This window comes from Taudactylus pleione, unplaced genomic scaffold, assembly GCF_031769625.1.
Source record: "Taudactylus pleione unplaced genomic scaffold, aTauple2 ptg000185l, whole genome shotgun sequence".
Taxonomy (NCBI): Eukaryota; Metazoa; Chordata; class Amphibia; order Anura; family Myobatrachidae; genus Taudactylus; species Taudactylus pleione.
Genome location: NW_028284587.1, coordinates 4328650 through 4355359, shown reverse-complemented (window position 1 = coordinate 4355359; position 26710 = coordinate 4328650). Strand labels below are relative to the sequence as shown.

At 48.5% G+C, this 26710-nt stretch overlaps 1 pseudogene; it reads left to right on the top strand.

Annotated features, from left to right (window-relative positions):
* The window catches only part of LOC148519683 (CDGSH iron-sulfur domain-containing protein 1 pseudogene), a 32811-nt pseudogene extending 9034 nt beyond the window's left edge, over window positions 1–23777 (top strand).
* Window positions 23778–26710: the final 2933 nt, after the last annotated feature.

Below are 26710 nucleotides of genomic sequence, written 5' to 3'. Positions count from 1 at the left end.
AGGAGAGAGAAATTTCTGATCATAGCAGCTAGTTTGCGCACGCGCATTGCGAACTTTACGCATGCGCAGTTTAGCGAACATCGGTGGCGTACGACCGTGCAGCCGCAACGACCGACTCTGAATGAGGTCCTCTGTCTGACTGGTCTGAAGCCGGCGGATGAAGTGAAACTGGGACTGAGGTGAGTACTCGTCACCAGGGGGGGGGGGGGATGGGGTGGGGGAGGTTAGATCAGAATACAGTGCACCGGCAGCCGGCTTATAAAAATATCAGAAATTTACCAACTGGCCGTGGCTGCAGGAGGACGGGTTGGCGGGCCCCTACAAGCTTCGGGCCCTTGGGCAACTGCTCAACAAGCCCAATGGAAGAGATGGCCCTGCCACACAGGAGCTGACTATATGAAGTGCATTTTGACACTGGGGGACTATCCCACAAACTCACCTGAATTACCAGCTGCCCACAGAACACTTTGGAGAAACATCTGAAGTGGAGGTGCGAGGCTACAAAGAGCACATAGCTCCTTCCCGACCCTGGTTTCCCCACTTCAGCTGGCATCATTGATCATAATTGGCAGTAATGTAGCTAGGAGGTTTTCCTTTTAATTTCCTTTTGCTTTGGGTTTTATACCAGTGTGTATAAAATATGGTTTAAGGGGGGATGGGGGAGAAAGTAAATTAAAAAAAAAAAAAAAAGTTAAGAGAGGTGAATATTGGAACTCTGTGGAAATAAAAAAAACGAGCTCAAGTTATTACAAAAGTTGTAATTTTCCTCATGAAGAAAGTATAGATAAAAGACATAAAAAATTGAATGTGGAGCCTGTGAGGCATATTATTTCTGTCTTCTGAAAACTTCCACTTGAAGAGTTTTTAAGAAGTCAACTAAAAATTCTGGTTTTATGAATCCTAGCTGTCTGGGGAATGTATGAATCTTAACCCCTGCACTGCGTATAGAAGAGTGGTACGGTGTGATGTCATTAGTATGATGTAATGGTGTTTCTCTGTCACATGTATGATGCCTTTGGGGTAGGGGTGTGCACCGGCCACTTTTCGTGTTTTGTGTTTTGGTTTTGGATCTGGATCTTTCTTCGTGTTTTGGATCTGGATTGGTTTTGCCAAAACCACCCTTCCGTGTTTTGGGTTCTGGGTTTTGTGTTTTGGATCTGTATTTTTTTTTTAAAAAGCATAAAAACAGCTAAAATCACAGAATTTGTAGGTTTTTCTGCTCCTATGCTATTATTAACCTCAATAACCTTAATTTCCACTCATTTCCAGTCTATTCTGAACACCTCACACCTCACAATAGTGTTTTCATGTCCAAAAGGTTGCACCGAGGTAGCTGGATGACTATGCTAAGCGACACGAGTGGGCGGCACAAACACGTGACCCATCTAGGAGTGACACTGCAGTGGCAGACAGGATGGCAGTTAGAAAAACTAGCCCCCAAACTGTACATAATGCAAAGTAAAAAAAAGAAGTGCAAGATGGAATTGTCCTTGGGCCCTCCCACCCACCCTTATGTTGTATAAACAGGACATGCACACTTTAACAAATCAATCATTTCAGCGCCAGGGTCTGCCACACAACTGTGGCTGAAATGATTGGTTCGTTTGGGCCCCCACAAAACAAGCTGGCAATTAATGTGTCCCTGCACAAACTGGCTCTACGGAGGCAAGATGTCATCCTCATCCTCCTCATCCACCGATTCCTCACCCTCTTCAGTGTGTACATCCTCATCCTCACAAAGTATTAACTCGTCCCCACTTGAATCCACCACCACAGGTCCCTCTGTACCTTCTGGAGGCTGGTCTCCCTGGAAGAGCTGATAATTCATTTTGATGAACATCATCTTCTCCACATTCTGTGGAAGCAACCTCCTACGCCTTTCGCTGACAAGGTTCCCGGCTGCACTAAACACTCTTTCGGAGTACACACTGGAGGGGGGGCAACTCAGGTAAAATAGAGCCAGCTTGTACAGGGGCCTCCAAATTGCCTCTTTTTCCTGCCAGTACAGGTATGGACTGTCTGACATGCCTACTTGGATGCTGTCACCGATGTAATCCTCCACCATTCTGTCAATGGTGACAGTATCATATGCAGTGACAGTAGACATGTCAGAAATTGTTGCCAGGTCCTTCAGTCCGGACCAGATGTCCAAACTTGGTCCTGCCTGCCCTGCATCACCGCCAGCGGGTTGCTTAGGATACCTAAGTTTTTTCCTGGCAGCCCCAGTTGCGGGAGAAAATGAAGAAGGAGCCGTTGACGTGTCACGTTCCGCTTCAGCTGACAGTGTGTTCACCAGCAGGTCTTTGCACCTCTGCAGGCTTGTGTCGGCCGGAAAGAGAGACACCACATAGGCTTTAAACCTAGGATCAAGCACGGTGGCCAAAATGTAGTGGTCTGATTTCAACAGATTGACCACCCTGGAATCCTGGCAAAGCGAATGAAGGGCTTCATCCACAAGTCCCACATGCCGAGCGGAATCGCTCCGTCTTAGCTCCTCCTTCACTTTCTCCAGCTGCTTCTGCAAAAGCCTGATGAGGGGAATGACCTGACTCAAGCTGGCTGTGTCTGAACTGACTTCACGTGTGGCAAGTTCGAAGGGCTGGAGAACCTTGCACAACACGGAAATCATTCTCCACTGCGCTTGAGTCAGGTGCATACCCCCTCCTTTGCCTATGTCATAGGTGGATGTATAGGCTTGTATGGCCTTTTGCTGCTCCTCCATCCTCTGAAGCATATAGAGGGTTGAGTTCCACCGCGTCACAACCTCTTGCTTCAGGTGATGGCGGGGCAGGTTCAAGAGTGTTTGCTGGCGCTCCAGTCTTCGGCACGCAGTCGCTGAATGGCGAAAGTGGCCAGAAATTTTTCGGGCCACCCAAAGCGTCTCCTGCACGCCCCTGTCGCTTTTCAGAAAATTCTGCACCACCAAGTTTATTGTGTGAGCAAAACATGGGACGTGCTGGAATTTGCCCAGATGTAATGCCCGCACAATATTGGTGGCGTTGTCAGATATCACAAATCCCCAGGAGAGTCTAAGTGGGGTAAGCCACTGGGCGATGATTTCCCTCAGTTTCTCTAAGAGGTTGTCGGCGGTGTGCCTCTTACTGAAACCGGTGATACACAGCGTAGCCTGCCTTGTAACGAGCTGGCGTTTCTGAGATGCTGCTACTGGTGACGCTGCTGCTGTTACTGCGTAAGGTGATACATCTACCCAGTGGGCTGTCACAGTCATATAGTCCTTAGTCTGCCCTGTTCCACTTGTCCACATGTCCGTGGTTAAGTGGACATTGTGTACAACGGCATTTTTCAGGACACTGAGGACACTTTTTCTGACGTTTCTGTACAGTCTCGGTATCGCCTGCCTAGTGAAGTGGAATCTAGACGGGATTTGGAACCGGGGACACACTACCTCCATCAATTGTCTAAATCCCACTGCACTAATGGCGGATACCGGACGCACGTCTAACACCAACATAGCAGTCAAGGCCTCAGTTATACGTTTTGCTTCAGGATGGCTGCTGTCGTACTTCATCCTCCTCGCTAAGGACTGTTGGAGGGTCAATTGTTTAGTAAAAGTAGTGGTGTTCCTACTTCCTCTCTGGGATGATGAACGACTCCCAGCAGCAGCAACAGCAGCAGCAGTAGGCGTAGCAATGCAGGATCCTCCAGAGGAATCCCGGATAGGAGAGTCAGTCATGCCAGTGACATGGCCTGCAGGACTACTTCCGATCCTGACTAAGGAGGAAATTGACGAGGAGGGAGTTGACGGTGTGGTTTGCAGGCGCTTGGATACAACAGGACAACGGGATTTAGGTGTCCCTGGACTGCTTACGGTCTGAGCCAAAGTTTCTGAACTTGACAGTAACTTTTTATGAACGCGCTGCAGGTGCCGTATAAGGGAGGATGTTCCTAGGTGGTTGACGTCCCTACCCCTACTTATTTCACCTTTACATATGGTACATATGGCAAGACAGTTGTTGTCCGGATTTGGATAGAAATATTGCCAGACCAAAGAGGTGGAATGTTTGGTCTTCTGCCCAGGCATGACCGTGATGGGCTTTTTCATCCCACGGACAACAACTGTCTCCCCCGGAGCCTGATTTAAACAAACCACATCACCATCAGAATCCTCCTCGCCAACTTCCTCCTCAGCGCCAGCTACACCAGTATCCTCATCCTGTTGTACTTCAACAGTGACATCTTCAATTTGCATATCAGCAAGTGGACTGTGGGTGCTCCTTTCAGCACTTGCAGGGGGCGTGCAAATGGTGGAAAGAGCCACCTCTTCCCGTCCAGTGCTGGGAAGGTCAGGCATCGCAACCACCACCACACTTGGACTCTCCTTGGGGATTTGTGATATCTTCTTAGAAAGCACAGTTCTTCGCTGTGCTTTTGCCAGCTTAACTCTTTTGATTTTTTTAGTGGGAGGAGGGCTTCCATCGTCATGTGAAGCTGAACCACTAGTCATGAACATACTAGGGATCGACCTTAGCCGTTCCTTGCCACTCCGTGTCGTAAATGGCATATTGGCAGGTTTACGTTTCTCTTCAGCTGATTTAAATGTCTTTTTCAAGGTCATTTTCCTGAACTTTGCCATTTGGGATTGTATGTGCCCTCTACTATGACATTGGGCATCGGCCTTGGCAGACGACGTTGATGGCATGTTATCGTCTATGTCATGACTAGTGGCAGCAGCTTCAGCACTAGGAGGAAGTGGTTCTTGATCTTTCTCTATTTTATTTTTATCGGAGAAAGTTTGGTCCTCCATTTATGTTATATCGATTTGATATATACGTGCGGCTAAACACAGAAAATAATTTTTTTTTTGGTTTGGACTGGAGTGTACTTTCGGGGGTTACAGCACCCTTTAACGGTCAAGCCAGCCGGCCCTTTACTTATGACACAGGCGCACGCTTGGCACTACTTTGTTGATGCACGTGCGGCTACTGCGCACACAATTCACAAACACAGAAAATAATTTTTTTTTTTGGTTTGGACTGGAGTGTACTCTCGGGGGTTACAGCACCCTTTAACGGTCAAGCCAGCCGGCCCTTTACTTATGACACAGGCGCACGCTTGGCACTACTTTGTTGATGCACGTGCGGCTACTGCGCACACAATTCACAAACACAGAAAATAATTTTTTTTTGGTTTGGACTGGAGTGTACTTTCGGGGGTTACAGCACCCTTTAACGGTCAAGCCAGCCGGCCCTTTACTTATGACACAGGCGCACGCTTGGCACTACTTTGTTGATGCACGTGCGGCTACTGCGCACACAATTCACAAACACAGAAAATAATTTTTTTTTTGGTTTGGACTGGAGTGTACTTTGGGGGTTACAGCACCCTTTAACGGTCAAGCCAGCCGGCCCTTTACTTATGACACAGGCGCACGCTTGGCACTACTTTGTTGATGCACGTGCGGCTACTGCGCACACAATTCACAAACACAGAAAATAATTTTTTTTTGGTTTGGACTGGAGTGTACTTTCGGGGGTTACAGCACCCTTTAACGGTCAAGCCAGCCGGCCCTTTACTTATGACACAGGCGCACGCTTGGCACTACTTTGTTGATGCACGTGCGGCTACTGCGCACACAATTCACAAACACAGAAAATAATTTTTTTTTTGGTTTGGACTGGAGTGTACTTTGGGGGTTACAGCACCCTTTAACGGTCAAGCCAGCCGGCCCTTTACTTATGACACAGGCGCACGCTTGGCACTACTTTGTTGATGCACGTGCGGCTACTGCGCACACAATTCACAAACACAGAAAATAATTTTTTTTTTGGTTTGGACTGGAGTGTACTTTCGGGGGTTACAGCACCCTTAACGGTCAAGCCAGCCGGCCCTTTACTTATGATACAGGCGCACGCTTGGCACTACTTTGTTGATGCACGTGCGGCTACTGCGCACACAATTCACAAACACAGAAAATAATTTTTTTTTTGGTTTGGACTGGAGTGTACTTTCGGGGGTTACAGCACCCTTAACGGTCAAGCCAGCCGGCCCTTTACTTATGACACAGGCGCACGCTTGGCACTACTTTGTTGATGCACGTGCGGCTACTGCGCACACAATTCACAAACACAGAAAATAATTTTTTTTTGGTTTGGACTGGAGTGTACTTTCGGGGGTTACAGCACCCTTAACGGTCAAGCCAGCCGGCCCTTTACTTATGACACAGGCGCACGCTTGGCACTACTTTGTTGATGCACGTGCGGCTACTGCGCACACAATTCACAAACACAGAAAATAATTTTTTTTTTAGTTTGGACTGGAGTGTACTTTCGGGGGTTACAGCACCCTTAACGGTCAAGCCAGCCGGCCCTTTACTTATGACACAGGCGCACGCTTTCACTACTTTGTTGATGCACGTGCGGCTACTGCGCACACAATTCACAAACACAGAAAATAATTTTTTTTTGGTTTGGACTGGAGTGTACTTTCGGGGGTTACAGCACCCTTTAACGGTCAAGCCAGCCGGCCCTTTACTTATGACACAGGCGCACGCTTGGCACTACTTTGTTGATGCACGTGCGGCTACTGCGCACACAATTCACAAACACAGAAAATAATTTTTTTTTTGGTTTGGACTGGAGTGTACTTTGGGGGTTACAGCACCCTTTAACGGTCAAGCCAGCCGGCCCTTTACTTATGACACAGGCGCACGCTTGGCACTACTTTGTTGATGCACGTGCGGCTACTGCGCACACAATTCACAAACACAGAAAATAATTTTTTTTGGGTTTGGACTGGAGTGTACTTTCGGGGGTTACAGCACCCTTTAACGGTCAAGCCAGCCGGCCCTTTACTTATGACACAGGCGCACGCTTGGCACTACTTTGTTGATGCACGTGCGGCTACTGCGCACACAATTCACAAACACAGAAAATAATTTTTTTTTTGGTTTGGACTGGAGTGTTCTTTGGGGGTTACAGCACCCTTTAACGGTCAAGCCAGCCGGCCCTTTACTTATGACACAGGCGCACGCTTGGCACTACTTTGTTGATGCACGTGCGGCTACTGCGCACACAATTCACAAACACAGAAAATAATTTTTTTTTTGGTTTGGACTGGAGTGTACTTTCGGGGGTTACAGCACCCTTAACGGTCAAGCCAGCCGGCCCTTTACTTATGACACAGGCGCACGCTTGGCACTACTTTGTTGATGCACGTGCGGCTACTGCGCACACAATTCACAAACACAGAAAATAATTTTTTTTTTGGTTTGGACTGGAGTGTACTTTCGGGGGTTACAGCACCCTTAACGGTCAAGCCAGCCGGCCCTTTACTTATGACACAGGCGCACGCTTGGCACTACTTTGTTGATGCACGTGCGGCTACTGCGCACACAATTCACAAACACAGAAAATAATTTTTTTTTTGGTTTGGACTGGAGTGTACTTTCGGGGGTTACAGCACCCTTAACGGTCAAGCCAGCCGGCCCTTTACTTATGACACAGGCGCACGCTTGGCACTAATTTGTTGATGCACGTGCGGCTACTGCGCACACAATTCACAAACACAGAAAATATTTTTTTTTTTGGTTTGGACTGGAGTGTACTTTCGGGGGTTACAGCACCCTTAACGGTCAAGCCAGCCGGCCCTTTACTTATGACACAGGCGCACGCTTGGCACTACTTTGTTGATGCACGTGCGGCTACTGCGCACACAATTCACAAACACAGAAAATAATTTTTTTTTGGTTTGGACTGGAGTGTACTTTCGGGGGTTACAGCACCCTTTAACGGTCAAGCCAGCCGGCCCTTTACTTATGACACAGGCGCACGCTTGGCACTACTTTGTTGATGCACGTGCGGCTACTGCGCACACAATTCACAAACACAGAAAATAATTTTTTTTTTGGTTTGGACTGGAGTGTACTTTCGGGGGTTACAGCACCCTTAACGGTCAAGCCAGCCGGCCCTTTACTTATGACACAGGCGCACGCTTGGCACTACTTTGTTGATGCACGTGCGGCTACTGCGCACACAATTCACAAACACAGAAAATAATTTTTTTTTGGTTTGGACTGGAGTGTACTTTCGGGGGTTACAGCACCCTTTAACGGTCAAGCCAGCCGGCCCTTTACTTATGACACAGGCGCACGCTTGGCACTACTTTGTTGATGCACGTGCGGCTACTGCGCACACAATTCACAAACACAGAAAATAATTTTTTTTTTGGTTTGGACTGGAGTGTACTTTCGGGGGTTACAGCACCCTTAACGGTCAAGCCAGCCGGCCCTTTACTTATGACACAGGCGCACGCTTGGCACTACTTTGTTGATGCACGTGCGGCTACTGCGCACACAATTCACAAACACAGAAAATAATTTTTTTTTGGTTTGGACTGGAGTGTACTTTCGGGGGTTACAGCACCCTTTAACGGTCAAGCCAGCCGGCCCTTTACTTATGACACAGGCGCACGCTTGGCACTACTTTGTTGATGCACGTGCGGCTACTGCGCACACAATTCACAAACACAGAAAATATATTATTTTTTTAGCACTTGGGGGGAGCACCCCTGATGGACAGAGCACCCCCTGGACAACACTACAGCACCCCTTTAGGTCTGGGACACTGCACAGGACTTTGGAGTGGACACAGCCCCTATGGAGAACTGACTGCACAACACAGTCCAGCCAGCCCCTATGGACTTTGAAGTAGTGGACACAGCCCCTATTAACAACAGCAGCACAGCACAACACAGCCAGCCCCTATGGACTTTGAAGTAGTGGACAACAGCAGCACTACACTACACTACACTACACTACACAGCCCTAACTCCCACCCTCCCTCTTCACTGTCCACAGCCGAGTGAGAAAATGGCGCCGACGCGGGTACCTTATATAGGATCCAAAACCCGCGAGACTCGGAAGGCGGGATGATGACGTTTTGCCTCGATTTCAGATCCGAGTCAGGCGGGAAAAGTCGAGCCTGACTCGGATCGGACTCGGATCGGGGGGGCTCGGGGGGGTTCGGATTTCAGAAATCCGAACCCGCTCACCCCTACTTTGGGGTGATGCAGAGTTGCTTCTAAGACCGTTCTGCGAATGGTTTTGGAATTCTTAGCGCCGCACATGCTCTGTAATGGACCATACTCATTTGTGGGCGATTCCGTATCATATGCATCTCAGTTGTATCTGAATTGGTGTAACTGGGAGGTAACGGAGGGGGGGGCTTGCAGGGTGGGTAAGTTGGTGAGAGTGTGTCAGGGTCATGTAGAGTAAATTGCGGACTGTGTAGAGTTCTGACTATACAGACATGTTCTATATCATGGATAGGGATGGTACAGGGGTGCGCTGATATTTCTCCAAGAGTACGGACAGGAGTGGCGCCGTCACATAAATGTGTATGTTCATGCATGCAGTGCAAATGTAATGGCGTTCAACTTGTGCACAACTCTGCACCATTGTTTTGATATCACTCGTGTGACGTAGTTGTCTTTATGTCACATATATGAAATCACTATTTTCCTGTCACCGGTAGGATGTAATTGTCTTTATGTCAGGAGTATGATGATGTCACTATCTTCCTGTCACCGGTAGGATGTAATTGTCTTTATGTCAGGAGTATGATGATGTCACTATCTTCCTGTCACCGGTAGGATGTAATTGTCTTTATGTCAGGAGTATGATGATGTCACTATTTTCCTGTCATCGGTAGGATGTAATTGTCTTTATGTCAGGAGTATGATGATGTCACTATCTTCCTGTCACCGGTAGGATGTAATTGTCTTTATGTCAGGAGTATGATGATGTCACTATCTTTCTGTCACCGGTAGGATGTAAATGTCTTTATGTCAGGAGTACAGTATGATGTCACTATCTTCATTCATCTTCATCACTAATATGATGCCATTGATTTGATGTTACTTGTATGATGTATTTGCCTTGATGTCACCAGTGTGATGTCACTGTCTTGATGTCACCTGTGTGATGTCATTGTCTTGATGTCACCTGTGTGATGTCACTGTCTTGATGTCACCTGTGTGATGTCATTGTCTTGATGTCACCTGTGTGATGTCATTGTCTTGATGTCACCTGTATGTTTTACAGTGTGACATTGCGCAATCTCCCACTTTCTTGAGGAAAGCTAAGTTATCTCTTTGTTCTTTCATTTCTGTATAAGACACAAATAAATCTTCCAGTTGTAGAACATTATATAGGAGACACGTGAGGGCAAGTGTCAAATATTCTGACCCATGCCAGTTCTTATTAGTTATTTACAGCACAATCAAACCTATCTGATGTTATGTGAAAATAATTGTCTGATTCAAAGAGCTTGCACTCTACATGAAAGGTAGTAGGACGGAATACAAATAGTGTTAGAGGAGTGCTCTGTGCAGCCTCTGTTCCCTTTAGCCTGGCAGCCGCCGGGCACTAGGACCCAGTGCCTTTCCACGGACACCTGACCTCCAACACGTGCCTCCTGCGCATGCGCGGCTACAACCCACGTCTTTCCTCCTTGGCATCCTGTATGACCGGAAGTGCGCCAGTTAATCTCCCTCCTGGGAGCCGTACAGAGACCCCATTGCCCTGTGCTACCACAACACAGTCAGGGGTGTACCTATAATGGGTGCAGGGTGTGCGGGGAACACGGGCCCTGCACCCATAGTATTACTTACCTCTCCGGAGTCCCACACCGGTGCGGGGGTCCAGCGCTGTAAAAACGACAGGAAAATGGCCACCGCTGGCATTTTCCCAGTGACCAGCGCATCCTCTATAGACTCTGGGCGCAGTCTAGAACCCAGAGTCTATAACTCCGGCGCTGGCCGCGTACAGCTCAGTGCGCTGCCGGCCACCGGACAGAGAGGAGGCGGCCCGTGTCGGAGACTGCACACAGGCCCCCTCCTCTCTAGAAATGCCCCTGAACACAGTCCAGTAGGCCACCTGCTGTCAATCTACTGTGTGTGTTTGTGCATATAACACCTGACACACTACAAGGCCCAGCATACCCTATACGCTTCAGGCTGCATCTAGCATACCATCAACAGCCTGTACCTGTTTTAACCATGTGTCTTATGCTACTTGTTTCTACAGTACCTAGTTAATAAACCAACACCTGGTCACAGTGCCATAACAGGGCGGCAGCACCCTGTGCCGGCCTCGCCCCCTAAACTTGTGACATCACGGTGCCGTGCATAGGGGACGGGACCGCCAGCTCTGGGAAGTAGAGCACATCACCAATGTATATTCCGCCAATAAATAGCACGTGATTTGTGATACTTGTGGTAATATTGTTTAGCGCACAAGACACTGTAACTACAATCACGGATGAACATCCCCAATTTATGACTCAATGCGATAGTGCACACAACTGCAGGTAAGGATTACACAACGTAAGTTTTAGCTACACTTCTCTGAATCTTACGTTTGGTTCTGCCAAAACTTGCAAGTTAAAGGCGCAGGCCTTCCGTACTATTATTCCCAAATCAAGGCTTACTGTACCTTGTTCTTACACTATCCTACCTCCTAACATTTCACGTTTGGGAATCGTGACACTATCCAAAAGGGGGCAGTGATTGGTCAAAACACCTCTGCATGGTCAGCCACGCCAGTGTCAGGGGTACACTACTGCACCCCTTACCATCTATGCAGGTAGCGGGATAGGCTGACAGAAGGGGCAAATATCCAGGCGGACCCGCCTACAGTCAGACAGTTTGGAGGTATGTATCACATCTCTAAGCATTAAGCAGATCTGCAGACGTATAGCGCACACGACATTTCCATCGTCTGTGCGCCCAGGTAAACATGTCTCATTAAAAACAGTTAAGGAATCGCGAAGCAAAATATGAACAGGTCGCAAAGCTGAACATTTCCTGTATTAATGGCTGTAATTTTCATGGCTCCGGGAAAGAGCGCCCAATTATATAATCAAAAAGACACCCTTGGGATAAACGGCGGTTATGCAACCTGTAATCTGCACGATACATTTATGTCTAGAGTTGCTCATTTACAGCCTTGCTGCACAGAATATTCTAGCAGCATTATATTCCTATTCTGCACAGCTTGTGGGTGGGATGTACTAAGCTTCGCGTCCGCAGTGTGGTACATCCCGCCTCTGATCGGGTACGTACCAGGGCTGATTACCGTGGTATGTACTAAGGAAGGCGATTTAAATCGCAAGGGCCAGCTCTCCCCACAATAGCCTCAGCTAGAGGGAGGGGGGAGCTGGGGGGGATACTCTCGGATCCCTCTCAGTGGGCGTCCCAATATGTGTCCCATAGACTTCTATTGGGTAACGACAATCTGAAGGTAGCGTCAGCCAGCGAGACGAAGCACTGGAGTGCATCGCATTCTCGATGTTAGTAAATCTGGTAGCATCACATCCCCCATAGAAACCTATGGGGGAAGCGGCTGTCAGCGGGAATGGAGGGATCATAGCAGGTATCAGAGAGGGAAGCAATAGGGAAGCCGACTGCCTATATACCGGCAGCCGGCTTCCCGACTGTCTTATCCCGGCAGGGGTGAAATGCCGGGCGTCTAGATGTAGACGCCCGCATTTTCCCCGACCCCGGGAGACCGGCGCCCGGCATCATAGGGGGGGAAGGTTAGGTTTAGGGCTCCCGGGGGGGACTTAGGGTTAGGCACACCCCCGGGAGGGTTAGGGGAGGGAGGGTTAGGCACCCTCGGGGGGGACTCAGGGTTAGGCACCCCCCCGGGGGACTTAGGTTTAGGTAGCGGGGAAGGGGGTGGTTAGGGTTAGGCACTTAGAGGGGGGATTAGGGTTAGGCACTTGGGGGGGAAGTTAGGGTTAGGCACCCCTAAGGAGGGTTAGGGTTAGGGGGGTTAGGTTAGGTTAGTGGATACTTACCTATCCACGATTGGGATTTCCATGCGGCCGGCGGTATTTCATACCCATTCCATCAGAGACACCTCCTGCGGTCCCTCCTTCATACATCCGGGGGATACTTAGTATTTGTAATTAACCCCCGAAAACGGGTGTTTTCGAGGATTATACCTCAATTATACAATAATAAATGGGACCCAAAGTATAGCATAGAGTCTATAAGTGTCATTATTGTTCCATCCGCTGCTCCTTGCTGATAGTAACGTTGGGAGTAGCTGAAGGCTGCTAGGCCAAAGTGAATATAATGAATAGGGGCCCCCAATTATACATACCCGTAATAATAATAACACTCTGCAGCACAAAAAGTTTTTTTGCTCCAGGTGAAGGTCGGCACCCAGGAGCTGGTTTTGCCCCGAACTTTACATCGGCCCTATAGTCTCCAATACATTACCATTGTAGAAATCGAACGGGAACGGTCTTCCCTGCAATAGTCCTGATGTGGTCAGACAGCTGCAAGTAGACATAGGGCCTGATTCAGACCCGTTCGCTATCTGCGTACGCTCGCTGGATGCATATGCAAATTTGTCAAAGTGACGCCACGGGAAGCGATCGCTCGCCAAAGCATAAGCACGCCCACCATGTCTTAGCGAGCGGCCACTTTGTGTATGCATACGCCCAATCGCACAGGCAGAGCCGCCCACCAGCAACACGTCATCTCCAGGAAGTGTAGTAAAACATTGGTACATCGAGCACCATCGGATGTGAACGCAGCGCTTGCAGTTGCTTTACCCTACCGCAAGCATTGCGAAGAAATCAGTGTAAAAAAAAGGCATGTGACTTGTACTATGACGCTGCCTGTTAATTATACATGCCTCTAAAACGGCGTTGAAACACTCAGGCACGCCTGCGTTCACATCTCCATCCCCCCGTTATTAGTGTCCTGCCCATGTTACCACCCACAAATGGCCTCTCCTGTCACTCATTACCCTGGGCTGCCTTTGCTGGGCGAGCGAGAGGGATGCGATCGCATTGTGTAGTTCGCTCACGCGCAGAACGAAGCATGCGCATACGCAGAACATCGGGCCGCTTGCGAACGTACAGCGCGAGCGGCTCTGAATCAGGCCCATATTACGATCTCACCGGTGATCCGTGCCAGCTGGAGCAGTCAGAACGCAACCAGCATAGTCTAGATGGCGCAGCTGGTGTTACCATCATCGTTATTCCCACTCCTCAAAGCTAGTCACAAGTCCTTGTGGTGCCGCTAGTCTTACCTATCGGCTGCAGTGCTCAACTGAAAAAATAGATTAATTACAGAGGCATTTCAGCAGACATGCGCAGTGCGGACAGGTGGGTGTACATCTAATTCAGGCGCAATATGTGTTATTCTCAGTAGTGATACATTTGTACTATTCTGAGGGACATACAGCCCTACCTACCTATATATACCCTATATTCCTCATGCCTCAGTGATGTCACTGGTTCCTTGTGAGTGCTCTAAACCCCCCTCACTCCTTACTGCTCTCTCCTCTCTTGCCTGTCACCTCACCCTCCACCTGCGGCCCACCAATCAGCTCTCAATGAGCAGCAGTGAGGGGCTCGGCTTCCCCACCTTGGAGCGCCGCACTGCACGTCTCCTAGGCTGAGGCTGGGAGTTTTGACAGGTAATTACCTTCTCCAAGTGGCATGGAGTGTTTATGAAAATGTTAATGCAAGCATAATAACAGGCCTTTTGTGCCTGTGGGTGGGGGGGGTGGAACAGCCCCACATCTATCAATCAATCATGTTAGTGTGTAGGTTTCCCAGCATTGCAGCAGCTGACAAGCACACATCACCATCGTGCTGTAATCTGCTAATGGAAACGTGGCTTTATCTGGTTACAGAAGGAAGGTGAATTGCGTGCTGCCGCTGCTGAGACTGTTGCAATCTAATTAACGCCTTCTCTTCTACAGTCATTTGGTGGGAAATACGTAAACTGGGGAGCAGTGCTCCCAACATACTGGGTGGTTTGGAAATGACAGTAGTAAGGAGGTAACGCTACCCATGACAGCTGCACCCACATTCATGCTGTTCACTGCAACCCCCATTCGCCTCTGTTTGGGGAATTAGTTACTTTTTAACACTCTGTTTTCCAAATGGCTCAGCTTTGTAGGAGCAGCAATTCTGCAGCTGTGCGATGATAATCATCAGACTATTATGTGGTCCTATAAATGGATATTACTTTCCTGTCCTCATCAGTCACACAGCTGACAGGTTATATATACAAACAATTTCTAATAGAAAACTGCAGCCACGGTAAATACTAGGTTACTGTGATAGTGTATCAGACTGAATTAATGATATGAAGTTTTCCATGCACACAGGGCTGTTCTTTATTTAGTAATAACCAGGACATAACATGGATAGGGGCAGCCGATTTATCAGAGTACAACGCCGAAATGCACCTCTAACAATGACTTGTCGCTCATATTAATAACGTATTGTATAAGCAGGTGAGTAGGAAAATCTCTAGCCCCTCTTTCCTGTAGTGTTTTATAATGTGGCCATTAGGGAGGGCATCATTCAGTGTATTCACTTAGGGCCTTCAAATACTTCAAATATCTACTTCTCAGCCTCTTCAACCCTGTTATACCACTTTCAGACATACAGAAAAAACCTGGGTTTTTGGTCGAGAACCTGCATCAACCTGGGTTTTTGCTATGTGTGAATTGAAACGACCCGGGTCGAAGTCCCGGGTCCATGACCCTGCTTTATACCAGGGGTTTTCCCGGGTGCAACCCAGGTAGCCTCTAGTGTGAATGCATCCGACCCAGGTTTTTAGACCTGGGTTTTTATAAAACTTTCTCATTGGCTGTTCCATGCACCTGCTGATGACATCAACTGCAGTCCCCCAGACCACATGACTGGGGAGCAAACGAATGTAAGTATGTATTATTTTATGTTTAACTTTTTTATGTGAAATTGTTGTCTTTGTATAGACTGCAACTTTCTAGAGGCTATAGTCATAATTTTCTTATATTGTAACGTAAACATTTATTGGTTTTCAATAAAAAAAAACATTGGAAATAAACAAACTTTGTGGTATTTACTCTAAAAATGCAAATTTTTATATTATGTCATTAATGTGAACAAAAGAAAATATGTATCCCCTTTAAATCCACACCAAATTCAGGGGCAGACCCAGGTTTAGTGTGAACGTATCCGACCCTGGAATTTCTCGGGTCTCAGGTGTAGTGTAAAAGGGGGTCTCAAGCAAAAACTCGGGTCTGAGCAGGGAAATTCCTGGGTCGTATGTCTGAAAGTGGTATTAGAGACCTTCCTCTATTGCCAAACCCCCAAACCTGTGTCCAGAGATAGAGGGGGAGATGTACTCAGCCTTGGAGAGATAAGAGGAGAGAGATAATGTACCAACCAATCAGCTCCTATCTGTCATGTTACAGGCTGTGTTTGAAAAGTGACAGTTAGGAGCTGATTGGTTGGTACTTTATCTCTCTCCAAGGCATAGAACATAGATTCAGACCCGCTCGCTAGGCTGCGTTCGCACGCAGCCTGCCGATGTTTGCAGTCTGTGCATGCGTACGCATCACAGTGTGCGTGCGCCAACTAGTCCATGCGATCGGGAAGCGGTCGCTCGCTGCGCATAGCCAGCTCACCAGAATGAGTGACAGGATGAGCCGTTTGGGGGTGGTGACAGGGGTTGGTCGATGGAAACGGAGGTGCGGTGGTACAAACGCAGGCGTGTCTGAGCGTCTTAATTAATAATTAAGACGCAGCATCGTAGTACAGGTCACATGGCTGTTTACACACTGAAGCACTCACAGTGCTTGCGGTAGGGTATGGTAAGTCACAAGTACTGCGTTCGCTTCCGATGCTACTCGATGGTACCGATGGCTGCATACACATCCTGGACATGACGCGTATAAGTGGGCGTCTTAAGACAGGCAGGTGGGCGTCTAAATACACACGGCGATCGCACGCCAAGACATAGTGGGCGTGCTGATGACTTGCCGTGGGATCACCGGATTTGCATACTTTGGCAGCTGACGGCTGCGTGCGAACGCATCTAGTGAGCGGGTCTGAATCGAGCCCATAGATCCCAGAGCGTGAAACGAAGAGACTTTGAGCCAGGCTGGCGGACGGTGATAGAGACTTGGCAGTGAATCCCGCAGTGTCCGTGTTCCCAGGCTCTGTGCTGGGCCAGAGGAGTTTTGAAATGACTCTCTTACATTAGCTCAAATGAGCATTTCAAGTTTTTAAATGGGCTGAGAGGAAACTTTTCCAGGAGATTCAGGCTGGTGACTGCCAAAAAATAAAAATAAATAAATAACTAGGCTGATGTGAGGGAAGTCTCAGGCTGTAGCTGGGTTCAATGGGCTGGGAATGGTAATCAACAGCGTAAAATGGCATTAGGTAGAAAGCAATAGAAGTGCTGGCCGTGCGACTGATGGTTACCTGGCAACAGCATTACAGAGAGCTGACAACCCACTGCCCATGTCTGATATTGGAAGCGTTCTCCTGTCAGATTAGGAACAGGACGTGTAGTTACCGTGCAGGCAGGTCCTGTGTAATGGTCCCTGTTTACATATCAGCAGGCGGCTCAGGAAAACGGATGGAAGATATCAAAGTCAAGATTGAAATGCTAAAACCCTGTATAATCTACTCACTCACTAAGAGCTCTATTCAGCAATTACATATTTACTTAATGCCTTTCTGCATTTTTTTTTTTTATAAAGCATTTCCACTATTGAGCAATGGGTTAACGGAGAAGATAACGCAATTATTTTCTTCGTTAATTCCCATCTCGCAGAGCATCGCGCTTGTAGGGAGCCAGCCATTGCTCTTTACAAGGCTTTAACGTTTTTTTGCTATTCAGCAAGCATAAAACTTTAAAATGCTCCATAAAAATGTACTTTATATATAATACCATCTCAGAATGACGTTATATGAAGAGAAACCTTAAATATCACAAAACTGCAGGGTCAGGAGGAACTTTTCCCATCAGTCCCAGCTTGAAACTCCGCCCCAATCTCCTTCCCTGCACTGTGGTGACCAGCGAGTGTATGTCCACCTCCATATATATATATAAAATCAGTGACGTGCGGTGAGGTCAATGGCTGGGGAGGCACACCTGGATAAAAACACAGGGTGTATGATTGGGGAGGGAGTATGACACAGGAGGCTCTGCCTACCCTGACTGTAGAGTAAGATAAAACCTATGCACACAGTGCTGGACATACGCTGGAGTGAAGGAGACTGTGGGGGTCATTCAGACCCTCTCGCGAGCGCAGGACGCTCGCAAACGGGTCGATGTTCCCCCAATGCGCATGCGTACGACGGAGGGAGCTCCGTCGTGCGCATGCGCGAGACCCAAATACCGACGGCCAAGCCGTTGTTATGGGTCTCGCACTAAAGGGGGCATGCTGTCGATGGTGACTGACAGCACGCCCCCTTTAGTGGGCGTGCTGGGGGCGTGGTTGCCAGACGGAGGCATTCCCAGGAGGCCGCTCCATTTTAAGGTAGGAGGGCACTGATTCAGAGCGAGCACTCTGGTCAGAGCGTCCGGCTCTGAATCAGGCCCTGTATTTGCACTGATATGAAGTGCATGACTGACTACGAGTCTGACCATGCGCAGGTAAAGAAAAGGAAGGTCTTGTTTTCAGACTTCCGAATACAATGCCACCGGGAACTGCGCAGTGACAGCGTCCTAACTCAACAGCTGCGAAGTGTAATGCTGTATAGGAGGGACACTGCAAGGCATCAGTAATGTCCATCCATACCCCCCCCTCACTGCAGCATTAATGCTGGACACACACCTGACATCGACTGGGAGACAACTGTGACTTCAGTATGATGTTATACAGATGGAGGAGCCCACTATGCTGCTTATGAAGTCTCCCCTTCCTTACATATACCAAATGGCGCTACCCGCGGGCATATCTAGGAGGCGCAGACTTGTGGAAAGGACACATAGGCCGCGTCCTGGGACTGGCTGAATGTAGAGGCGGCACTGGCATTTTCTATAATATAAACATTTTATAAACATGCTGAAATTGGGCAGAATTATTTCTATCTGCATTATATACACAGGATATAGTGTGGGTTGGACCCATGGTGGGAGTATTACAGTCACGGGGTTACCCAGGATGGGGGCTGCAGTCATAGAACGGAGGTTCTGGAGTTGTAAACCTCTACATTTAACCCCTGAGATGACTGGACTCCCAAACTTATTTCTAAGCCAAGCGATGTTCCTTAGTCATACCACCAAAGACTATATAGGTGATACCCGCTGTATGATGCCTGCCTATTATGTGGCCACCTTTATGCCTTCTTATGGGTGATACCCGCTGTATGATGCCTGCCTATTATGTGGCCACCTTTATAACCTTCTTATGGGTGATACCCGCTGTATGATGCCTGCCTATTATGTGGCCACCTTTATGCCTTCTTATGGGTGATACCCGCTGTATGATGCCTGCCTATTATGTGGCCACCTTTATGCCTTCTTATGGCTGATACCCGCTGTATGATGCCTGCCTATTATGTGGCCACCTTTATGCCTTCTTATGGCTGATACCCGCTGTATGATGCCTGCCTATTATGTGGCCACCTTTATGCCTTCTTATGGCTGATACCCGCTGTATGATGCCTGCCTATTATGTGGCCACCTTTATGCCTTCTTATGGCTGATACCCGCTGTATGATGCCTGCCTATTATGTGGCCACCTTTATGCCTTCTTATGGCTGATACCCGCTGTATGGTTCATGCCTTCTATATGATCACCTTACTTTATGGCTCCTTATTACGCTGGCTCTAACTGCTCCCACTCCTGTAATAAATATCTGATAAGCACCAAGTGCACTACTTATATTGTTGAAGCCAATCAGGTCAGGGTGTCTATATGGTTTCACATCCTTCATTTACTGTATATTAAGGATTTGTAGGTAAATTATAAACTTATAATACAAGCTGTCTTAATGCAACTGTAATATGCATATTTTTGGTGTAACTGAGGACCTCATTCAGAGTCGGTCGTTGCGGCCGCACGGTCATACGCCACCGATGTTCGCTAAACTGCGCATGCGTAAAGTTCGCAATGCGCGTGCGCAAACTAGCCGCTATGATCAGAAATTTCTCTCTCCTTGAACACAGCCAGGTCGGTAGTTTGAGTGACAGATGGAGGAGTTTGTGGGTGGTAACGGGGGAAGGTGCTTGATAACGGGGGAGTGGCGATCCGAACGCAGGCGTGCCTAACTATGCGAACGGCGTTTTATGGGAGTGCATACGGTTTATAGGAGTGCATAATTAACAAAGTAGCATCATGGCACAAGTGACATGGGTGGTTTTTACACTGACATGATCGTAGTGCTTAAGAGAGGGTATGGTCAACCGTAAGCTCTACGACCAGTTCCGATGGTTACCGACAGTGGCGGGCTGGGCCGGGGGGCAGGGTGCCATGTGCCCCCCGGGCCGCAGCGTCATGCGGGCCGGTGCAGTCTGTGTCACTGTGACACAGACTGCACCGCGTGTGTAGCGCTGACCGGACGGCTCCGGCAGCTGTGTGTTTGTTGTAAGCAGCAGCCAATGAGAGTCTGTCAGACTCTCATTATCTGCTGCTGCTGCGCCCACTGCGGGAGCCGCTCCATCTTCCGGTTCCCGCAGTGGGCAATGGGAGAGACGTCATGATGTCATATGACGTCTCTCCCATAATGCAGAGCGGCCCGGCCAGGGAGGACAGACGAGGAGCAGATGGCGGCGGGAGCGCGGATTCAGGTAAGTGTTTTTTTTATTTTGTTTTTTTATTTTGTGTTTACTGGGGGGGGTCTGGCACTACTGGGGGCACTACAAGGGGCAGGGGACTACTACTGGGGGCACTACAGGGGGGGACTACTACTACTGGGGACACTACAAGGGGGTGGGGGACTACTACTACTGGGTACACTACAAGGGGGGGGTCTACTACTGGGGGCACTACAGGGGGGGACTACTACTACTGGGGGCACTACAATTGGGGACTACTACTAATGGGGCACTACAAAGGGGGGGGACTACTACTGGGGGCACTACAAGGGGGGGGACTACAACTGGGGGCACTACTGAAGGCCTGCATAAGGGTGTTCTCTCCTGTGGCACACGGGGGCACTGCATATGGGCACTACGACAGGGGGCTGCCCTAATCTTTATTTTTACTTTACATTATTCCCATATGGACCCGCCTCCTCCCTGGAACACTTTAGGGGGGGCGCCGTAGCACGCATATTCTTCGGACACCCTGGCTACACGCTACTCCTCTGCCAGGGCCGCCTGCATGCATTTGCCCCCCAGGCTAAAAGTTGCCAGCCAGCCCCTGGTTACCGATGGTCTCGATGAATCCTTATATGGCCGGAGATGACGTGTAATGCGTACGAGAAGGGGGCGTATTTTTTGTCTTACGGCCGCATCCTCCCCTTGGTCGGCCAGCTAACGATCCGATCTTAAGGACGCAACTTGCGAGTGCATCATTTTCATATCCGGCCCCTTTTCCCTTACGACCGTGCGGCCGCAACGACCGACTCTGAATGAGGTCCTGAGTGCTACTACTCTCTGTTATCAGCCATGTAATAATTGAATATGAGTCCTTTAACCGTTTACAAGACAACAAGAAAGCCCTCAGCTGGTCAGGTACTTTCCCACTTGTTAAATATTTAAATCTTAGTTACTGTAACACTTTGGGCCTGATTCAGACCCACTCGCAAGCGGCTGTCCGCTCGCAAGTGGGTCGATGTTATGGACTGAGCATGCGCACGACGGAGGGAGCTCCGTCGTGCGCATGCGCCAGACGCGACGAGCGAAGGAAAGTCCTTCGCTCGTTGTGTCCGATCAAAGGGGGCGTGCTGTCAATGTTGATTGACAGCACGCCCCCTTTGGTGGGCGTGCCGGGGGCGTGCCTCCCTGACGGGGGCGTTCCCACGGGAACGCCTCCCGTCAAAAGCCGGCCCACTGACATCACTAGTGATGTCAGTGGGAGTGATTTTGGCTCTGATAGAGCCAAAATCACTCCGGAGCTTGCGGTTGAAAACCTCAACCGCAGGCTCCGGCTCGCAAATTCGATGGTCGCGATGGTCTCGACCATCGCGACCATCACAATGCACGCTCGTATAGCCTGTGGGTGGTGACCCACAGCTATACGAGCGTCCAGGAGGACGCTCCATGAAAATGGAGCCCGGCCCTCATTCAGAGCGTGCGCTCTGCTCAGAGCGTACGGCTCTGAATGAGGGCCTTTGTTGGCTATTTTCACGGCTGATTTCTTGTACATTTAATTTGTCAATGTTAACTGACAGGATTCTTCTCACAGCAAACCCAAGGCCACATATCCAGGATAAGAATGAGTCAGGGTATCCCGGATACAGGTGCGGAATAGCACTGGCATATATTCTATACAGGGACTTGTTTTTGTGCTCAGCCTCACCTCTGTTCCTCCGTATCTGGAACCGCAATGACGCAATAAAATGTTTATGGATTACTCTGATTTTGCAGCTCAGATATTTAACGCTTTTCTGGATGGGATAGCTGGCCTCCAGCTGGCCATAAACACCGCAGTAATGGGCTGTTTAGGATAGGGCTGCGGCTGGGGTTTTTGGACGGTGTACTGACAGCGACATAAGCCTGTTCAATATCTGTTCTCTCTCTGAGCCTGTTAGCTGAACTCATTTGGAGAGAATTGCACTGTGTCAGTGTCTTCAAGCTGCGCCCGTACCAAACGCCTTGGCTTATGTTCCTGGCGTCCCTACGTTAAAATAAAAGAAGGGATTTCTTGTGCTACCACAGAAAGGATGGAGGCGCAGTACTCAGCTTATAATAAAAGAAGGGTTAATATTATCATAGGCAAACGCAGGGGGGGGGGGGGGTTGGTCTGCCTGGAAACCCCCCTCCCCAGCCCACACCATGACCACAATAGAAATAGTAATATAATAGAATGTTACTAGTGCTACATGTTCTTCTTAGTATCACAAATGAAATAATTAGCACCACCTGTGGATCTTTTTACATGTATCAGCCAGTAATAAATAACCTGTGCACCAACTTGGAGATCTGGAAAACATGTACTGTTAAGGATGTGCTGCTATAGAGCCCAATATGTACATATATGTCCAGGGCAGTGCTAGGTTATTCTGCTGCTCCTCCAGGCTCCCGGACTTGCTCTAATGCTCTGGAATGATGCCCACATCTAAAATAAAACCATTCAGCTCAGGCAGGCTGGCCCTACTGCTACATATAATGGGTTACAGTGATTGCTGGACCTCTATACTGTATGCTGGAACTATGACACACAATATACTTTGTATGACGCATATTAAAGCTGGTTAAGTGCTAATTCTACCGTCTTCATGGACTGGCCTCACTCGCTCTAAAATCAGGCATTTGGAAACCCCCCTCTAGAATTCCCGCGTTTGCCACTGATTATTGTCGTTCTCCCTTTTCACTTTAAAGTGTAAACGGCGCGGAGAGCACTACTTTGATATATTGTCCAGGGATTAGAACTTTCTCACTGGAAGATATTATATTGATAGAAGTCCTTCCACATCCTACAGTCGGCTCCAACCAGCTAAGGCCGATATTATATTTAAATCTACCGTATGGAAACAGTTTTAGGTGGAAATGTATTAAAAATAATTTTGTGACACAGGGGTAGATGTATGTACGTTTGTTAAATGTACTAACGGTAACTGCGCACGTTATGTGCTGCAGCTGTAGGATATCTGGCTTACAGAGCTCTCTTCTGTAAAGACAAGTGCTGTAAATCCATGGTAAACCCAGAGATACAGAAGGACAACCCTAAGGTCGTACATGCATTTGATATGGCAGACCTTGGAGATAAAGCTGTGTATTGCCGCTGCTGGAGGTCTAAAAAGTTCCCATATTGTGACGGATCCCACACCAAACACGACGAGGAAACTGGGGACAATGTGGGTCCTTTAATCATAAAGAAAAAGGAATCCTAAATATGGGAGGAAGAGCTTTGTTCCCTGACACTAATAGTTTTCAATAAAGCCACCGTGAATGTCATTGGTCTTATGCAGAAAGACCTCCTATTCATTGCTTCCCTGCATGCAGCAAATCAGGGTAATGCGTAATTCAATCAAAACTGCCATTTAGTAAATATGTCCCTTAGTATCTGTTTCACTGTCCATTTATTTGTGGCTAGTTACACATTACATCTGAGAAGTTAGGGTCTATAGTCATGTATTTTCCATTCGTTGCTAAACAAGCTGTATAGAAATTCATCCAGATGTTGTTCATTGTGATAATTGTTTTTTTCTTAAATCAATTTGCCCAAATCTGATCAGAACAGCATCTTATATAGTCATCTTTGCTGTTTAACAATAATTCAGCTACTGTACAACCTGTACAATATACTGCTGACCCCCCCGTTGTAGAAACCACTCAAAGATCATTTATAGCTGCAGATGATGATTTATCTATGTTTATCGTTAATGGCTTCTGTTTCAATATAAATGTGACCTGTATTGAGGGGAACGTCTGATAAACTCAATATTTCCCTCAAACTTGAATGATCATTTGTACAGGTTACAGAAATGTGTCCTCTTGCTGCTGGTACAGTGTGGCCTGTACTTTGTGAGATCCCAGTGATACCAGTTCTGTCCCGGGGAAAGACGCTGTGTTTTATCCTACGAGCAAGTGACACTTTCCAGTCTGTGCTGCCCACTCCATGTTGGGAAACAGGTGTTAGATAATACAGTAATTAGTATGCAAGACTCTGTCCGTGCAGACTGCGCTGATCACTCAATTAGAGTTAGCTGGGCCCTCGCAAGTTTGCAATAGTTAATTACATTTTTATGAGACACAGTAAACTCTGCAGCCAGGAACTATGGCTGTAAGTCCTGTTATATCTATGTAGTATGTACCTGCACCTACAGTATGTAGTATTATTCCACCGCACCTGATAACTGCTTGTAACCTACTGGAATTTAATGATTCCAAATGAAAAGCTCACAATGCAGGATGTTTCATGGCTTAATCGTTTCCGTAGTAATGTACAATTTGCACATTAACAGCGACGAGTGATGTGCATTGCTTAAATTAGTTGTCCCTTAAAAGAGGGACTTTGCTGGTCCCTGCTCAAACATAACGTTACTGTCAGTTGTATTGCAATGTAAATAAAAAACTAATTGCTAGTCCCTGTATATTCTATATTTGTGTTAGCAGTCTCAAAGGAACTATTGTGGCATACATGCCTACCCTCCCGGTTTTCGCGGGAGGCTCACGATTTTTCGGGTAACCCCCCGCACCCCCAGAAGGGTAGGCATTTCTCCCGCATTCTGCCCACTTCCTAGTGAAGTGGGCAGAATGAGGAGAATACCCGCTGCGATCGCGGGTCTCCGTGAAGGGGGCGGGGCTTAAGATGTGATTCTGCGTGAATCACAGCATTTGGCCCCGCCCCCTATATAAATTTTACCCAATCACGGCAGTTTTGCCACGAGGGGGTGGGGCTTAATGACGCGAATCGTTAGGCCCCGCCCCATCGCCCCCCTGCTGCTTCTCTTACCCGGGCTTCTCCCGGGAAGAGATTATAAAAGGTAGGCAACTATGTATTGTGGCTATAATGTTAGTTTAGGGTAAGTGACATAGGCCCTGATTCAGAGCCAGACGCTCTGACAGAGCGCTCGCTCTGAATCAGGGCGTCTTTTATTTTTCTAATGGAGCGGCCTCCTGGCCGCTCGCATTGCTGTGGGTTGCCACCCACAGCTAATGCGAGCGGCCAGGATGATGGTCTTCGCGACCATCGGGCTTGCGACGAGACCCTTGTGGTAGGGTCTCGTGGCCGCAAGCCCCAGAGAGCTTTCAGCTCAAACAGAGTCGAAAGCTCTCCCACTGACATCACTTATGATGTCAGTGGGGCCGCCTCCAGACGGAAGGCGTTCTCATGGGAACGCCTCCGTCTGGGCAGCCACCCCCCCGGCCCGCCCACCAAAGGAGGCGTGCTGTCACTCAACTTCGACAGCACGCCCCCTTTGGTGCGAGACCTGGAGCGACGGATTGCCCGTCGCTATCCGGGTCTCGCGCATGCACACTACGTAGCCGGCTCCGTCGTGCGCATGCGCTCTGGGCCACCATCGACCCGGTTTCGAGCGCTCAGCGCTTGCGTCCGGGTCTGAATCAGGGCCCTAGCTTGTGTAACAGAGACAGGCACACATTGTCTTGCAGAATATCATGAAAGATTCGGCTGGGGCGTTCTACACCTCTGGGATGGCTACTTTCTGCACAGGTGATACAGACTGCAAACACCTATTACAGCCAAGATCATTTTAATCTGTATTTGATTACAAATAGTGTCATGTACATCAGGGTTGGACTTGCCCACAGGGGTACGAGGGAAATCCCCAGTGGGCCCCACTGCCTGTGGGCCTACCCCCATCCTCTAAGTGTCAGGTTACTCTACTAGATGGTCAGTTGCCTGCTGGAGCAGGACCACTGATCAGCATGGGGGCTTGGTTCCCTCTATAGAAACTACGCCAAGATTTGCCTAATGGTGAGCCAAGCATCTGTGATGGCTGGCCACACCCCCTCTGGTGGAAGACCACTCCCCTTGAGCATGGGCCCCCACTACTGCATTGCTCTGGTGGGTCCTTCATGTCCCAGTTCAACACTGATGTACATGGCTGTACTAGAACAGGCACCCTGTGCCCTAACACCTACTGGCCAGTGGTTTCCCTGCAACTAACTTTTTCATACCAGTCACGTGTTAGGATTAGTGCCAATCACTGCAATACTTATGTCCACCGCTAAGCGATATTCAGGCAGCGTCGCTGCTGCTTACTGGGCTTCTGTGCTCGTTGCTAGGCAACTTCTCTTATGCTTCAGGGAACAGCACAGGCAGGACCGGCTCGAGGAGGAGCCGCGCCCTGTGCAGAAAGGGTCT